The 20,142-nt window shown below is 31.9% G+C and overlaps 1 long non-coding RNA gene across 1 annotated transcript; it reads right to left on the bottom strand.

Moving 5' to 3' along the window:
- Positions 1-4,742: 4,742 nt before the first annotated feature.
- On the bottom strand, positions 4,743-10,788 carry LOC127704117 (uncharacterized). The gene is made up of 4 exons (XR_007983145.1): positions 10,651-10,788; positions 8,234-8,296; positions 5,506-5,571; positions 4,743-4,799 (listed from the first exon to the last, which is right to left on the bottom strand). It is a non-coding gene; the product is annotated as an uncharacterized LOC127704117 (long non-coding RNA).
- Between the last annotated feature and the right edge of the window lie 9,354 nt (positions 10,789-20,142).

Raw genomic sequence — 20,142 nt, 5'->3', positions numbered from 1 at the left:
GCCTTCAACACGGAGCATTGGCTCACACCGAACAGCAAGCTATAAAGGGCCCCCAAAAATTACTAGTGTAAAACCATTCAAACGGGACATGTATATTATCATGATAAAATGACTAGTTTTCATGTTTTTTTGTCATAAAATTTGGCAACTGAAATGCTGAAACCCGTTTTCCGTCGGGGGGCTTGGTCCCCCTGAACCCCATACCAGGGCACTTCCCTGGACCTTGAGCGGCCCCCAAACCCCCTGCCGCAATTTGTGCAGATAGATCTTGACCTAATGAACAATTTTATCTGCGTCAGATTTGCTCTAAATGCTTTGGTTTCAGAGTCGGCCATCTTAGTTCGCGGGCGGGGTCATCGGACACATTTTTTAAACTAGATACCCTAATGATGATTGTGGACAAGTTTGGTTAAATTTGTCATAGTAGTTTCAGAGGAGAAGATTTTTGTAAAAGATTACAAATTTACGAAAAATGGTTGAAAATTTACTATAAAGGGCAATAACTCCTTAAGGGGTCAACTGATCATTTTGGTCAAGGTGACTTATTTGTAGATCTTACTTTGCTGAACATTATTGCTGTTTACAGTTTATCTCTATCTATAATAATATTCAAGATAATAACCAAAAACGTCAAAATTTCCTTAAAATTACCAATTCCGGGGCAGCAACCCAACAACGTGTTGTCCGATTCATCTGAAAATTTCAGGGCAGATAGATCTTGACCTGAAAAACAATTTTATCCCCGCAGATTTGCTCTAAAGGCTTTGGTTTCAGAGATATAAGCCAAAATCTACATTTTACCCCTTTGTTCTATTTTTAGCCATGGTGGCCATCTTGGTTGGTTGGCCGGGTCACAGGACACATTTTTTAAACTAGATACCCTAATGATGATTGTGGCCAAGTTTGGTTAAATTTGGCCAAGTAGTTTCAGAGGAGAAGATTTTTGTAAAAGTTAACGACGACGGACGACGACGAAGACGACGACGGACGCCAAGTGATGAGAAAAGCTCACTTGGCCCTTTGGGCCAGGTGAGCTAAAAATATTATATAAAACTGCCAATAAGTATGAATAAGAAGAGACATTGGGGTGAAAGAGACCCCAACCAAATAACAAACATTGACAACAAAAAGAAAATACATCCAGATATCATGCCTCAAATAAATTAAACCAAGCATGGCCAATTTCCACAAAAAATGTAATAATTAAACAAAACAGAAATAATATGATCAATCAACACCTATTTTTAATTTTATACATTTATAACAAAAATCAATACATGAAACCATAAAAACAACCTGGTCTATGATAAATATTTCATAAAGCAATTATCTGCATGTATCTTCATGCTTTATTAAGAAGGCGGGCTGTCATCACACGTACATTTTTATTAATTTCAGAAATTCTTACTGAAAAGATCTGCTTTACTAAATTACAAGTTAATTTTACATGGTTTTTCTTTAAACTAGAGGCTCTAAAGAGCCTGTGTCGCTCACCTTGGTCTATGTGCATATTAAACAAAGGACACAGATGGATTCATGACAAAATTGTGTTTTGGTGATGGTGATGTGTTTGTAGATCTTACTTTACTGAACATTCTTGCTCCTTACTATTATCTCTATCTATAATGAACTTGGCCCGGTAGTTACAGTGGAAAATACTTTGTAAAAATTTACAAAATTTATGAAAATTGTAAAAAATTGACTATAAAGGGCAATAACTCCTTAAGGGGTCAATTGACAATTTTGGTCATGTTGCCTTATTTGTAGATCTAACTTTGCTGTACATTATTGCTGTTAACAGTTTATCTCTATCTATAACAATATTCAAGATAATAACCAAAAGCTGCAAAATTTTCTTAAAATTACCAATTCAGGGGCAGCAACCCAACAACTGGTTGCCTGATTGGTCTGAAAATTTCAGGGCAGATAGATCTTGACCTAATGAACAATTTTATCCTCATCAGATTTGCTCTAAATGCTTTGGTTTCAGAGATATGAGCCAAAAACTGCATTTTACCCTATGTACTATTTTTTAGCCATGTCAGCCATCTTGGTTTGCGGGCGGGGTCATCGGACACATTTTTTAAACTAAATACCCTAATGATGATTGTGGACAAGTTTGGTTAAACTTGTCTTAGTAGTTTCACCGGAGAAGATTTTTGTAAAAAATTACAAAAAATTACGAAAAATGGTTAAAAATTGACTATAAAGGGCAATAACTCCTTAAGGGGTCAACTGACCATTTTGGTCATGTTGACTTATTTGTAGATCTTACTTTGCTGAACATTATTGCTGTTTACAGTTTATCTCTATCTATAATAATGTTCAAGATAATAACCAAAAATGGCAAAATTTCCTTAAAATTACCAATTCAGGGGCAGCAACACAACAACAGGTTGCCTGATTGGTCTGAAAATTTCAGGGCAGATAGATCTTGACCTAATGAACAATTTTATCCTCATCAGATTTGCTCTAAATGTTTTGGTTTCAGAGATATGAGCCAAAAACTGCATTTTACCCTATGTACTATTTTTTAGCCATGTCGGCCATCTTGGTTCGCGGGCGGGGTCATCGGACACATTTTTTAAACTAAATACCCTAATGATGATTGTGGACAAGTTTGGTTAAATTTGTCTTAGTAGTTTCAGAGGAGAAGATTTTTGTAAAAGATTACAAAAATTTACGAAAAATGGTTAAAAATTGACTATAAAGGGCAATAACTCCTTAAGGGGTCAAATGACCATTTTGGTCAAGTTGACTTATTTGTAGATCTTACTTTGCTGAACATTATTGCTGTTTACAGTTTATCTCTATCTATAATAATGTTCAAGATAATAACCAAAAACGGCAAAATTTCCTTAAAATTACCAATTCAGGGGCAGCAACCCAACAACGGGTTGTCCGATTCTTCTGAAAATTTCAGGGCAGATAGATCTTGACCTGATAAACAATTTTACCCCATGTCAGATTTGATCTAAATGCTTTGGTTTCAGAGATATAAGCCAAAATCTACATTTTACCCCTATGTTCTATTTTTAGCCATGGCGGCCATCTTGGTTGGTTGGCCGGGTCATCGGACACATTTTTTAAACTAGATACCCCAATGATGATTGTGGCCAAGTTTGGTCAAATTTGGCCCAGTAGTTTCAGAGGAGAAGATTTTTGTAAAAGTTTACGGACGACGGACGACGGACGCCAAGTGATGAGAAAAGCTCACTTGACCTTTCAGGTCAGGTGAGCTAAAAAAGGGGAAAATCTTACCATCCAATTCTCAAAAACATGTAAATGTGGAAATTGATGCCTAATTTCCAGACAACTTTCACATATAACTGGCCAAGATATACAATCTATGCATCGGTAGAGATCAAGGTTTTCCATTCCACAATCCTGGCATTTAAAATCGACTACTGCTTCTTTTTCTTTTGCTGCAGACACCAGCTTCTTGCATAATTCTGACCAATGGTTTAAACGTTGGAACTTGGCTTTAGCATATTCTTAAAAAAAAGTACTAAAGTATTTGGTACTGTAAGTATAAAAAACAACCTAAAAATATCAAAATTAAATTCTAATTATACAATCTTTTGCATGATATTTATACTTAATAAATAATTACAACACATATTTTACAGTCACCTTCATCAATGATGTTAACACATTTGCACCTTTAAAAAAATACCAATAAAATTATGATGACAGAATATGCAGAATTATCAAACTTTCGGGCTTAAAAAATTCAATTTTATAAGCCCGTTTACAGAACATTCGTTTTATTGTATATTGTTGTTTGTCTGTCCGTCTGTAATCAACATGTCTGAGAATCACTCAAAAAAGGCTTAAACCTTTGAAACTTGAAACTTTTGTGAATGGTTTATATCTGTTAAGATAAGCTTCCTTTATTTTTTAATACATTTCTGGTATGATATTGATGAATTATGGACATTTTTTCATTGAAAAAATGAAGGGCGTATAATGCACTCATGGCACACCTCTTTATTCATCTTATAACCCATAATTCTACTTTAAGGAGATCATAAATGCCACTTTAAAATAATTACACTTCACATACTATTTTTAGGGTCAACTGTGAAAGGTGTTTTATGCTCATTGTTCAGCTGTACATCGCCATTTCTTTCTGGTTCATTGTTCATCACCTGTGCATTTATAGTTTCATCTTTATCATTTTTGGCACCAGCAGTTTTATCAATCGATGATAAAGGTTTGTAAGACTTAGTTATTGTTTTCTTTTTCCCATTTTGATGGACTACAAAAGTGCATGGCACCTTTCTTTTCTTTATATGAGACATCTAAAAAATAAATAATTAAAAATCATCAAACTAAAAGTACAATTAAATTATCAATTTGTATTTATAGAATATATATTATATCTAAAAATATCAGTTTCTTTTTGTATTGTTTGATTGCTGTCTCATTGACATATTCCTCTGTTTTTTAGGCAATTCGTTGTGTTCATAAATGTTACTCAGTCCAAAAGTTGCTAAGTTCAAAATGTGAAAAAAGCAGTGGTGTAATGCTACTAAGAATAAACAACTTATGCTTGATTATCTCCCCTTTCAAAATTTTACCATTTACAATTAAAATATATTTCTGAATTTTCATTGATAAAATAAATTTAATAAGTATTCTTAAAAGATTTGATATATTTCTGAATTTTATTTCATTATACATTATAGAAGGTTGTATTAAATTATCATATCTAAACATTTTGACTAAAATGTTTACTTACAATATAAATTGAATGGACCTTTAATTACATCAGTACTTGGTTATAAATCTTCGTACTGAAAATATATCAAATTCTTAAGGTCACTATCATTGTTTGCCTTTCATACATATGGTCATATCATATGTTTTCGTAGTCATATGTTTTCGAACTATGCATGCTTTTTCAATGGAAATCGTGACGTCATAATGCATTCTTAATATAAACCTATATATATATAAAACCTATGAGACGATGATATATATATATTATGGTGTTAGCGCTGTATAACCACAGATAATCCAACAGAGAATGTCTGTCATAAAGTTGTCACAGGTTTAGACACACTTATATATATATCTATAATACTAAAATAACAAGGTCCATTTTGTTAGCCTTCATGACGTAAACACGACAAATCAAAGAATTTGACTTATACATAACTTATATAGGACAATGGTGTTGATTAAAAATTACATCAGTCCAACCCTTTTGTTTTCCACATTATAGATATTGCCAATGATTAACAAGTGCCATGTGGAATCAGATACCGACACCAATAGTATATGTCACATGTATGTATTTTCTGTATCTTCCTCCAAAAAGAGCACTATCTGGTACCATATCAAAAATATGTTGCTCCTAGTGCAAAATGTAAATCCTATTTAAAAAGTGCTTGATTACCTCCCCTTCCATAATTTTATAATTTAATTACAATTAAAAAACATTTCCCAATTTTATTGGATAAAATAAATAAGCAAATAGTTACTTTAGTGCTTACTTACCAATACATGTAGTATTAAATTAACTGGACCTTTGATCACATGAGTTCACAGTAAACTATCTTCAATCTAAAATATCATTCAGTAAATTATAAAGGTCACATTCAGTTGCTGTTATTTTCATATATGATATATATATATAAAATGACTGAATAATAGCCAACAATAAATCTTACAGAACGATGGATCATATAATTATGATACAGTACACTACAAAATATAATATATAACCAGTCGAAAAGGGTACAACATCACCAACAATATATATATATGTATACATATATGTACATAGTAAATTTGCTGGTTGGTCCTTTTTATAGACTTCTATATATACATATATATATAAGTTTTAACTTTCACTGTAGACCATCTACTAACCTCTACTTGTCTCTTGTATTGTTCAGTTACTGACTCATTGACATATTCCTCATATATTTTTTGTTTGCATTTCTTGGAAAACCACTATATTCTTTAAGCAATTAAAAGTTTGAATTTTCTCTGTAGACTTTATACTGACCTCTTCTTGTCTCTTTTAGTATTGTTCAGTTGCTGTCTCATTGACATATTCCTCATATATTTTTTGTTTGTATTTCTTGATAAACCACAGTGGTCTAAAATATTTTTATGCAATTAATATTGTAATGATATCCTTTTACTTTTTTTCTACCATGTGACAAAAGATACTTAGCCAAAAATGTTTATTTTGTTTTCAAAAGAACTAAAAGAACTGGTGTAATGCTACTTCTAATGGAACAACTCTTGATTATCTCCCCTTTCAGAGTTTTATCAATCAAAATTAAAATTTATTCCTGAATTTTGTTTGATTAAATGAATAAATAAAAGTTCCTATATATTTGACTTCAATGCCGCAACTTACCAATACAAATGTAATAATAACTTAACTGGGCCTTGAAACACATGACATCAGTACACAGTAGTTATTAGCTCTTCAAACTGAAAATATAATTGAATTATTAAGGTCACATTCATTTTCAGATACTAAAACCAATTGTATATTTCAAATGTATGTATTTTTATTTTCTATATCTTTCTCCTTTTATAAGAGCACTCCCTTGTACCATATCAAAAAAATATTGCTCCTAGTGCAAAATGTAAATCCTATTTAAAAAGTGCTTGATTACCTCCCCTTTCATAATTTTATAATTTAATTACAATTAAAAAACATTTCCCAATTTTATTGGATAAAATAAATAAGCAAATAGTTACTTTAGTGCTTACTTACCAATACATGTAGTATTAAATTAACTGGACCTTGGATCACATGAGTTCACAGTAAACCATCTTCAATCTAAAATATCATTCAGTAAATTATAAAGGTCACATTCAGTTGCTGTTATTTTCATATATGTATGTATATAAGTTATAACTTTTTCTGTAGACTATCCACTGACTTCAACTTGTCTCTATTTGTATTTGGTTGGTTGCTGTCTCATTGACATATTCCTCATATTTTTTGTTGTTATTCTTGGTCAACCACTATTTCATTATGCAATTTATAGTGCAATGATGTCATGTTACGTTTTGCCTAAACCAACGTTGCTATTAGGGCAAAATGTTCATATACATTGCAAAGGAAATTAAAGAACCTTAGTGAGCGCGCTCACATACCCCACGTCCCCACATTCTCATTGGAGAAATAAAATAAGTGTAAGAAAAAAAAATTGAATCATAATTTCCTGTCAATATGCACATCTACATAGTATGTCCTTATTATCTACACAGTTTCATGAAATTCTGTTGTGTGGTTTGAGAGGAGTTGCGATGACAAAAGGTTGCAGTAGTATATTGGGCAAATAAGTTCAAAGGGGCGTAACTCATGGAAAAAAAATTGAATCGTAATTTCCTGTCGATATGCACATCTACGTAGTATGTCCTTATTATCTGAAAAGGTTTCATGAAATTCTGTTGTGTGGTTTGAGAGGAGTTGCGATGACAAAAGGTTGCAGTAGTATATTGGGCAAATAAGTTCAAAGGGGCGTAACTCCTGGAAAAAAAATTGAATCGTAATTTCCTGTCGACATGCACATCTACGTAGTATGTCCTTATTATCTGAAAAGGTTTCATGAAATTCTCTTGTGTGGTTTGAGAGGAGTTGCGATGACAAAAAGTTGCAGTAGTATATTTGGCAAATAAGTTCAAAGGGGCGTAACTCCTGGAAAAAAAATTGAATCGTAATTTCCTGTCGATATGCACATCTACATTGTATGTCCTTATTATCTGAAAAGGTTTCATGAAATTCTGTTGTGTGGTTTGAGAGGAGTTGCGATGACAAAAGGTTGCAGTAGTACATTAAAGTAAATAAGTTCAAAGGGGCGTAACTCCTAGAAAAAAAATTAAATCGTAATTTCCTGTCGATATGCACAACTACATAGTATGTCCTTATTATCTAAAAAGGTTTCGTGAAATTCTGTTGTATGGTTTGAGAGGAGTTGCGATGACAAGAAATAGGACTGAAGGACTGACGGACGGACAGACGGACAGATGGACGGCCAGACAGACGGACGGACAGACGGACGGACGGGTCAAAAACATTATACCCTCCGCAACTCGTTGCATGGGGTGTAATAAAAGCACTGATATGATGCTACTTGTAATGAAACAAGTACCTTTTAAATATCTCCCCTTTCAAAATTATATCATTTACAAATGAAATACACTATGAACAAACTAGTAGACATTCCTATACAATTTGACTACAATGTTTACTTACCAATAGGTATGACTTGCCCTAGCCTTCAACTACATCAGCGCATAGTATTATTATATCTTCAAACTAAAAAAAAAACAAACTGTAAATTAGTAGGTCACTTTTATTTTGCTACAAATTACTTTCATATATATCTAAAAGTTTGAATTTCTCTGTAGACCATGTACTGACCTCTACTTGTCTCTTTTTGTATTGTTCAGTTGCTGTCTCATTGACATATTCCTCATATATTTTTTGTTTGTATTTCTTGGTAAACCACTTTATTCTTTATACAATTAATATTGTGATGATATCATTTTACTTTTTGTCTACTAATAGAACTGGTGTAATTCTACTTCTAATGGAACAACTCTTGATTTATCTCCCCTTTCAGAGTTTTATCAATTAAAATTAAAATTCATTTCTGTATGTTCTTTAATAAAAAAAAAAGAAAACAATTTTATACAATTAGACTATAATGCCATCTAACCAATAGTAATAAATAAACTAGACAGAGTTACATGACATCAATACATAGTAAAGCTCTTCAAACTGAAAATAAATAAAGGTCATCTTTTTGCTGTAGATTTATATATATGTATATATAAGTAGAAAATGTTTATGAAAACTTTATGTTGACCTCTACTTGTCTCTTTTTGTATTGTTTGGTTACTGTTTGATTTTCACTTACTGGTCATATTTAAAGTTGTATAACAGAAGGGGTTTTACATGTAAGCCACTCTATTGTATTCCATTTATTTTGCAATCATATATTTATATATTTAGCTCTATTTGTCTCTTCTGTGTGAGTAACTATTAGTGCTAATTATTAATCCTGTTCATAAGAATAAAAAAAGCACTGATGAAATGCTACTTTAAATGAAAGCTTCTGATTATCTCCCCTTTAACAAATTTTATCATTTACAATTCAGTATATTTCTAAAAAAAATAATTTTTAAATAAAAAGTTTACTAAAATGTTCACTATAATAATTATAATTATAGATTTATTGACCCATAGAACCAGAAAAACCTAAATTTATATATGTAAGGGTTTTCAGACAAATTTCCTATTAAATATTCCTATTGGATTTATAATAGTATGTAGGCTTGTTAATTTATAAGCCATTTATTTTGTGTCATATAGCTTTGATGTTTAATGTAAAACTTTTTAATTAGAAACTAAATTGTACAAGTCTTTAAATATATTTTTGTTTTTCGAAATTGTGAAATTTTTTTATTCACCCCCTCTCTTACTTTAGGTATGGCATATACCTATTTTACCTAAAATACTATCAACCTATCCATAACTTTAAACAATTAAGGCCACAAGTTCTATCTTATATTAATTTCCATGATCTTAAATCATTTTTAAGGATTTAAACTTTGCTAAATTTTTGTCATCATCTCTAATTGACTAGGTTAGGAATGAAAGTTTATTCTTATAGTTTGGTTCCAGTTTCGTCGTAAAAATAAAGTGAGATAAGTAGTTAGGATTCTTTTTCCTTTTTATGTTTTTATTGTCAAAATCCAGAAAAGTCATGTTTTCACCGAGATGGTTTCAGTATTGTACACGCCCCTACCCTACCGGAAGTGTACCATTACTATGTTTGTTTGGCAAAATAAACAGAATATTACGTTTTAAGTAAATTTTGTTGCATTCTGATTCGATTTTTTTTATCATTTTAAGCCCAAACGGCTTTTAATTGAATTTCAGATACCATTAGTCTGTAAATTTAATTATTAAAGTTCACATTCCTCAAAATGAGATCGTTCAAAGTTATTTTTTTGAAATCAAAGAAAAACTCGAGGATCCGGGTGGTGGTGGTGGTGGTGGTGGTGGTGGGGGGGGGGGGGGGGGGGGGGACTGGGATGGGTCATGATATTCCTTGCTTTTGAGGGTCACCCATGCTATTTTCAAGCTGTAAATAAATCGTAAAATAAAATATATTTGGAGCAATCGCTGGGACTATTAACGTGTCAGTATAATAGTATCAGGAGGAATAGAAGACACTGAGAACTTTAAAATAAATATTCAGGCTCTATAATGTGCTTCCAGGAAGAAATAAAAGAAAATAAAACGGAATCACGAAAATTGTTTCTTGCTTCAAGCATGACAAGTAAAAAAATATCGTTACCATTCCTTCACAACATTTTTACTATCTCCTTAGTATGTCCTGAGACTACTATAACGTAGTCTCAGGTATGTCGAACAGTCGAAAATTCAATCTAAATGTTTGGTAATTGTAAACAAAAGTCCTGATAACACAGTAAATCAACTAGTTTTCTTTCAAAAAAAAAAACCAAACAGCATTGCTCATAAATTTCAATTTTGTCTCATAATTTGCAGCGTAAAATTAATCAAAAACTAGACTAATATTGTGCGTATTGCTCTTTTATATATTAACCCAAGGTGTCAGTACATGTAGTTAATCTATCTACCTTTTAAAATGTAAAACTACCAAATTTGTTAAAATGGCCGCAGCTTTCTTCTTGTTCAAGTACCACGTTCTTTCTAAAACAGCAAATGAGAGTGTTTCCGAAAAGACTTTTAATCTTTAAATAAGCTAACAGCACACTGTACAGTATATACAGTATGATTTGTTACAATTCAAAAAGAAAGCGAGTGTTTCCGAAAAGACATTTCATCTTCGAATAAGCTAACAGCATACTGCAGCATACTGTACGGTATATACAGTATACGTTGTTACAATTTCAAAAAGGCTAATAACACTAATAACTTTCTTATTGACGAAGCAAATAGTTATAGGATGGGGTGAATACAACAGTATACCTCATTGCACTTCTTACCTTGTTTATCAAGCAATGATTCCGTTTATTCGTGTATATATTAGACAACATCAAGGATAGTATTTTAACTGGTTGTTTTCTTTTTAGGGGAATTTATTATAACACTGACTTTGAAAATACACTGTGTCCTAAAACATAATATAATTGTCTATTTATGCGTAAAAATGAAAACATCAAATTAAGAGTTTTTTATTACTAAAATTCTTATTTGAGAATCGTTTTGTAGTATATGTATTCCGTTAATAAAAATCTATGATTGCATATACTAAGTATCTTTGATATACAAACAGACGTTTTAAAATATTTTTTTTCTCTGCAAAAACCTTTTTAACTTTTTAAAGGACATACAACCGAATTATCAACATGGAGACATAAATAGTACCAATATTCCAAGTAAAGTTCATGACCTGAAAAGATCACCTAGAATACGATACTGTTTAGAAATTTTGTTGTCCGTATTCATTGACACATTTTACGACAAGAATACGATACTGTTACGAAATTTTGTTGTCTGTATTCGTTGACACATTTCACGACAAGAATACGATACTGTTACGAAATTTTGTTGTCCGTATTCATTGACACAATTTAATTGACACAATTTACGACAGTCATTGTTTTGCTGTGACATCACAAAGTACAACCTCGTGTATTCCTATAAAACTCATCAGAAAATTCATAAGGAGCAAAGCTCGAATTCAATCTTAATTGACTAGGATTGTCAGTTTTCCTACCGAAGGTCTGTGGTTCTCTCCGGGCACTCCGGCTTCCTCCGCCAATAAAAACTGACCGCCACGAAATAACACAATAGTGCTGAAAGTGGCGTTAAACACAAATCAATCAATCAAACAATCATAAGGAGCAAGACAAAAGAAACTGCTAAAAAATCATGGATCATACAAGATGATCATAATTACATTATTTCTTGGTCATTTTGAAAGAGCCTTTAATGAATTGTCAGTAAAATATCATTTTTATTTAACCACGACATATTACATGGCAATATACTTGTATGATGTATGACCAATTCTAACTCGTTTAGTCAATGGATAAGAGTTGGCATTTGATATGCATTGCGTCGGCCAGAATCTTCAGCAGGGTACTGGACAACATGAACTGATCTGATAAATATGATCATTCAATGGTATTTTTAAACCTTATGCATGTAAAGAAAAAAAATACTCAGGTAATGTTCGGATTTCATTAGCTTTAGAAACTAATATCGATAAAAATGTTGGGTTTTTTTTCATTTCAATTTGATTTTTCACATTTTAAATTGCTAAAGGATGAGTATTTTCTCCCGTTACTTTAAAACCTTCATTCATAATATTTCATATTTTTGTTATAAGCATAAATAAAAGGAGGTATGAGCAGTGGTGTAAGAATGGATTGAAAATTGTGGGAGGGGGTAAACATCTGCAATATTTTTTTTCTTTCTCAACAGTGGATGGAAAAGGGGGGACAGAAAAAAAAATGCATAACAGACTTCTAGAATTGCTCAGAGGACTGGTCCTATTTTCACTTAATTTTCCTTTTTTTCCACGTTATATTAGTATTTTGAAATTTTACTAAAGAAAAGAAAGAATTAAAATAAATACATTTAGACTTAATTAAATATATATTTTCAATTAAAAAAAAAAAAACGCTTCGGTGGTCTCGTGGTAGCATATTCACCTCGAATACGGAAGGTCCTGGGTTCGAACCCCTACCGGATTAAAGCAAAGACTTTTAAATTGGTATTTTCTGCTTCTCTGCTAAGCACGCGGCATTAAGGATTAAAAGCAAAGACTGGTCGGCTCGGAGTCAGAATAATGTGTCCGGGTACGGTGACATGTCTTCCTGCGGACTATTACCTTGTGAACTAGCACGTTAAAATCCGGCTAAGTTGTGTCGGTCTAGTACAAAGCAGGGTAAATATTCATATCACTGGACATTAAGCAGCCATCCATCATTATCATCAATTAAAAACAAAACAAGAAACAAATATGTTGCATGTTTATAGGAGCTCAATTTCACAAAGTGGCGATCTTTTAGATTAGCTGTATGTTTCAAAGGTTTCATGTCGATCCGGCCCCACGTCGATCCGGCCCAAGTCGATCCGTCCCACGTCGATCCGGCCCAACGTCTATCCGGCCCATATTTAAAGTCGATCCGGCCCAATAAAAAAATATATTTATAAGGAATAAAAATAAAGATATATATTAATTGTAATTCATAAATGTTTATGAATTTTATTATAATGTAAAAGGTGTACGGTAAAAAAAAATTGGCCTTTGACAAATATTTTCTTTAGATGAGTTTAAAACAACTATGTTGATTATGTTTTCATTACAAGTTTTCAAGATTATTGAGTATAATTATAATAAAAACGTATATAAAAGAATTTAGTACAATCAACAGACATCAACATTAATCAGCAGTAATTAGCATTTTCTTTCAATTGACTGTGATCTTAACAAGTCTTTCATCCTGTGTAATAACAAATAGTTACATACACAACGGTACAAGCCGATCCCCAAGCTGATACATACAAACCCCACTTCTACAAGATGGTTCCAGCGCTCATCAAGGAAGCCAAAACTGTTTCGAGGCAGGTGCGTCTGGTAGATGAACAGAGTCTTGCCCGTTGGCAATGCACCAAGTATCAACGGTCACAGGGACGCCTCTCTTCACTATGGGAGCAACTTCAAGACGGTACCATCACCACCTTATTCTTCCTTCTTGCCGTCGGACACATGTACGACATTCCTGTGCCAGACCCAGAACCAGAAGAAGACACTGACAGCGAGTGATTTAATTGACATTGAGTGAACTGTATGACTTGTATTATGTTAGTGCGGCTACAATCTATATGTTTATATAACATTTATTTATTAAATGCTTCATGAGTATTCTTTATGTTTAGAATAATATATATAGTGCGTTTGTTCTTGGTGAGCTAATCAAATTGAACAATTATAGTGCTGTTAGTTCTATATATTATATATGTACTGCGTATGATAGTTACTGTATATGTTATTGTAGTGCTGCAAGTGTGACCCCTTTTATATTATGTAAGTGACAGTGTAACTGTTAGTGTAAATGATTTAAGCGTTATATATATTTATGTGAGTGTCAGAGATAGTGTGTTTGTTAGTGTGTATGAATTTATTGTTATATTATAGTAGTGATGATATTATATTTTAGAGAGTGAAAATGTGCATTCAGTGTAATTATTTTGTTATTATCTTGCAATAAAGAATAATGGATACTCATATAACTTGGTTTTTTTTTATCTACACACAACTATCAAAATATTGTCAACTTTAAAAAAATATATTGACTATATTCGATATTACAAAAAAAAAGAATGTGTTATAGAAGCCTCTGATGTTACCTGAAAAAAAATATACAATTAATTATTATAACACATAACACCAAACAAAAGATCAAAATATAAAGACCTTGTTGATTACGTAACTTTAATCAATCAGGATTTGATTGAATTAAGTGATTACGAGTGGCATTACCTTAGTTCACAGTCATCAGACAATTGTTGAATAAACAAACCAATTATAGACTAATGATTTGATTAAACAAGTCATTATGATGAGTTAAAATTTATAGGTTCCATTGGACAGTAAATATTTATTTAGCTATTCTGTGTGTGAATTAAATAAAATAAAAATCGCCATGACATTCAAAGTTATCATGGAAAATAACTTGATATTAATATGTTGAAGCTGCTATACAAACAGACACAATCACACTCATTTTCGTATCGATTTAAAATAATTCTTTGACTGGTACTCCAATACTTCACTTACCTGTTGTCATCCATCATCGATACTTTTTACAAATTCCATTTATACTGTTAAAATTTGTCACAAAATCCTCCAAAGTCAATATAGTTTATTCATATTTTATTATGGGGCCGGATGGATCGACGTGGGCCGGATCGACTTAGGACGGATCGACTTTGGGCCGGATCGACTTGGGGCCGGATCGGTTTGGGGACGGAACGACCGGATACCGTTTCAAATACTTTTGCCGTAAACATAACGATGAACTTTTTTTTTACAAATAGTCCTTTGCAAACAATTATATATAAATTTTCATATCTTTTTCACAACTACATTTATGATTAGCTTTATCATTCACCGAAATCAACGTAATACATATTTTCTGTGCTCATTAATGCTCAATGTCATACAAACTATGAGGGGCCTGATGGGTTATTTTCGTTCTTCGTGATCGGCGAATCTTCGCTATCGTGATCCGTTTTTCTACAGATTTATTATTCTTTTTATATTTTCGTGATCCGTGATCATGGAAATTTATTTTCTGTGAATCGTGATTGACAAAAAAATCAACTCGTGAATCGTGATGAGACCCCCCCCCCCCCCCCCCGCCACCCCCCCCCCCCCCCCCATCAGGCCCCTCAACTATGGGCATGTAGAACAAAAGCAGGATAACAAACTGTACCAAAACCAAAAGTTTTTTTCGCTCACCACTTAGACAACCAATAACTAAAATGAGCTTTATTATTTCATTGCTTATAAATTATTTTTCTAAAGTTTGACAATGGAATTGTGTACACAAATCTCAACATTTGACGGTAATAAAGCATGACATTACACGTAGCCTTTGTTCTAGAACGGGAACCTGTCGTGAATTCAAAAGCGACGTAACAGACGTAAACGTCACACTACTACTGACGTCAATCGAAATAAAACCGTTAAATTTGTTAAACTAAATATTGTTTTTGTCACCACAACTAACTTGGGTATATTTTATACAACACAAACGTTGAATCTATACTTCAAAGTAATCTTCAGGTTTTACTTATAATGGGCCAAAATATTGGCCCCATGGCATTTTTGAGAAGTTACAAAAGCCAATATTTTGGCCCTATGGCACAGAACTTGTTAAAGCAGTGAATGTTGAAACTTCTTTTCATTGTACCTGTTTCCAAAGAACTCTAAAATACTGTTTTTATTAGAAATATGAATGAAATTGTGATTAAAAATTGTTGTTTTTCACAATTCCATACGATACCTCCATTTCAAAGTAACTAAAACCCTTCTTGATCCCTTATAAATACAAATTGACGGTGACAATGTTTTCTTTTTTCAACGTACGTCATATAACGTTAACAAATAAAGGCAACTGAACAGTAGTATCCCGCTGTTCGAAACTCATAAATCAATAGAGATAAAAACAAATCCGGGTTACAAACTAAAACTGAGGGAAACACATCAAATATAAGAGGAGAACAACGACACAACAAAAACACAACATTAAAATGTAACACACACAGAAACGAACTATAATATAACAATGGCCATTTTCCTGACTTGGTACAGGACATTTTAAGAAAAATATGTGTCAGGGTCATGTGCATAGTGAAAATTTACACATTGGAAAAGTGAAACAAAGATCATCTTTATTGCGTTTGAAACTGTACGTTTTAGAAAATTTCATTCATACTGAAAACAAATCTGACAAATTAATAATAGCCTTTGCGTGGACAAAAGCACAAAAAATAGCAAGAGAAAATGCCTTGTAAAGAAAATTTCTGGAGGAAAAAACATATGAAAAAGGAAATGATGGTCGGATAATTATATTTATAAGATTATCTTTTTACTAAGTAAGCTACAGTAATAAGAGCAAAAACTAGCTTATCAAGTCAAACAAGAAATTTAATTCATAGTCAGAGATGTTTTCCCACAAAATTGAATTTATTTAAATGGCAAATTCTTGTCAAATTTAACAATCCATTGATCATTAAGTAAAAGGCACGAGATTTGTCCCACCAACTTTCATTTGTGATATAAATATCCAATTATTAAGGTAAAATATACAATATTTTGTTTATAAATATACCAGCTGAAACAGCAACCTGAAGAGTAGAACTAAGAAGCCCAATTTTGTTTCTTCAAAAGGTTTACTTTCATAATCTATAAAATACCCTGAGAAATTTGGCAAGGGCTAATAGCTGTGCTAGCTAATCTAATAATTGAATTTTACAAAAATAATGATTTGAAAATTCAAAATTATGTCACTTATAATTTTAAGTATTAATTTTTACAGAATTTCTGTCAATATTTTTGGTAAACTTATCCTTTTTAAGTAGGATATTTTCTAGGCAGTACTGTACTGTTCAACTAAGAAACATAGGCTTGAGTTAAAGGGCTTTTTTACTTTGAATAAACTTGTTGTGACTCTTCGTCCCACTTTTTAGAATATAAAATATAAATGATCAGTACTATTTATTATTTTTATTTCAGAAAGATAATTTAAATTGTATAAAAATATGATTTATTGCATTAAACATTGTTAGAAGTATTATAAAAAAAATTCTACTAGGAGTGATCCCATATCCCATTACAAAAATTACAAAGTAAATTTCATCAGCCAGAGCTAATTTATATGAATTCAGCTAGGTAGGTTTCTAGGTGACATTTCTTAATTTTTACCAATTTTTTGTCCTTTAAATTTTACCTCTAATCATTTCCTGAAAAGTAGGGAAATATCTATTCTTAATATTATAATAACATAGTTGTAAATCGAGTTTCATTTATTTTCTTCTTGAGTTTTGTAAAGTTAACTCCTTTTTTTTCATTTTGCTGGGTTTTTATTTTTTACTGGTGATATCAAGGGGAGATAACCACTAGCACAAATCGACAAAAAAAACCACCGCTTTGGGTTGAAAATAACTTGACGTTTGCGTATCCAAAAATCTATTGCCTAGATATTAATATCGAGTGTTTGTCTTAATGAGATGCTTTATTAAATTTAAATTCAGCCCATCATTTTTAGTTTCCTCGAAAATATTTAGATTTTTCGATCAGGGACTTGACAATTTTCACACAAACTTCAAGTTTGAAGATAAAATGAAGAATAAAGGACTTTGATTTGATGTGTAAGTTTTGACGAGTTAAAACTATGTATATTCTAGATTATTTTGATCAAATTATAAGTTTTTATCATGACAGTGGTATTTTAGTGAGTAAAATGAGGTTTGTCTCATCCGTAGTTTTACTGAATTTTTACGGTCACGTGACTCTATTGTTGCTGATAATTTAAACATATTTTATTTGCAAAAGTAGCAAAAGGGATTGGACACAAGTTATAACAACATTAGTGACGTCCTCTCCCTATATAAATATAAACACAAAGTACATTAGATAATGACGAAAACATAGTAGGAATGCATGTATAAATACAAACTGCATACAAAAACAAAAAACAAAAAACAAAAAAAATACAAAAAATATAACATAATATGGAATAATATATAAAACTGGACTGGAGTGAAGAGTTGGAAAGTAGGAATTCAGAATGTTAATTGATTGTTTTAAATCTTTGTGTTATTCTGATATATGCTTGTACAGACTCAAAAATTTTTTTGTTTTGCTGAAAAGAAAGGTCACCGTCACCAGCCAATAGAAGCTTAATGGATATAGCATACCTTTCTAATTTTGAAAACAATATTTCTCTTGCTTCGTTGTGAAAAGGGCACTCAAATAAAATAAAAAAAAGTGAATACTATCCTGTACAGGGTGGCCACAGCTGCATGCTGGACTGGGTTTAATATTAACACGATGTAAATCTGAATTTAAAGAACTGCACATATTTCTCAAACGTGTATGAATGATATTAAGATTTCTATTACCACAACTGAAATAGGAGGGTGGCTGTATCAATTTAGACTTCATCTTTCGTTTAAAAATATTTATATTTTTGGACGTACGTATGTCGGGGTTTAGGTTATTCCATTCAATAGTAGTAGATGGAAAAAAGGATTTTCTGGTTATATCTAGTCTAAAACTTGGTACTACATAATTATTACTGTTTCGCAAATCGTAATTAGATATTTGACCAACAAGTGGGGGCATTAAATCGCAGAGAAAATCAGGGGCATTCCCATTATGTAAAGAATAAAACATATTGAGCTTTCCGGACTTTCTTCTGTCCGCCAGCAATTGCCACCCCGTTTCAAAATATATAGCTTCCCGACTAGCAAACACGGGCAACCCAGTTACTCATCTTCCTGCTTCCAACTGAACATGTTCTAACTTGTCGGCATCTTGTTGAGTACAGCCATCCCATAATTCACATGCATATTCCATAATGGGTCTTATAAAATTTAAATATATACGAGCAAGATTATTTCTATTCAATACATATTTCAATTTTTTAAGAACATTTAATCTTGTACTTGCACAATTTAAAATGTTTTCTATATGTGTATGGAATTTACCATTGGAATCAAAAGTAATCCCTAAGTGTTTATGACAGGAGACAAATTCTACTGCTTGATTTTGAAATTCTATTCTAACATCATCTGGGGAAGTATTACAGGAGAATAGCATAGCCTTTGTCTTATTAGGATTAAAACTAATAAGCCAATCTTTAGACCACGCTGAAATTTGTTCTAAATCGCTATTTAAGACATCCTCTATTGTGTAAGGGTTATTACTTGAATAAGAAAGGAATGTGTCATCAGCAAACAATCGAGTTAGACTTATCAAATTATCAGCTATGTCATTTACATAAATGAGGAATAGTAGGGGACCTAATACAGAGCCTTGCGGAGCTTCTGCATTAGTATTCTCAAAAGGCGAATATGAATTTGAAACAAAAACGCTTTGTTTTCTATTTGAAATATAACTTTCAAACCATTTATATAGATTTCCATCAATACCATACGCTTTTAGCTTTATTAAGAGACCAGTATGCCAAACCCTATCAAAAGCTTTCGAGATATCACATAATATAAGAGATGTTATACAGCGATCATCAAGTGACATACATATCCTATAGTAAATTTCTATTAGCTGGTGAACGGTAGAATGACCTGGAATAAAACCTGACTGAAATATGTATAATAACTTGCTTGCTATTAAGTGATTAAATACATTTTTAACTACAATTCTTTCAAATACTTTGCCCACTGCTGATAATAATGAGATTGGTTTATAATTGGAAAACAGTGATTTGTCTCCGGTTTTGAAAAGCGGCATGACAATAGCTGTTTTCCATTGATTAGGAAAGTCTGCTTTTTCAAATGACAAATTAAATAACAATGATAAGGGTACACTGACAGTATAACTTGTCTTTTTTAACATTTGATGACTA

Source organism: Mytilus californianus, unplaced genomic scaffold (genome assembly GCF_021869535.1).
Source record: "Mytilus californianus isolate M0D057914Y unplaced genomic scaffold, xbMytCali1.0.p SCAF_58, whole genome shotgun sequence".
Taxonomy (NCBI): domain Eukaryota; kingdom Metazoa; phylum Mollusca; class Bivalvia; order Mytilida; family Mytilidae; genus Mytilus; species Mytilus californianus.
This window is presented reverse-complemented; position numbering and strand designations above follow the sequence as displayed.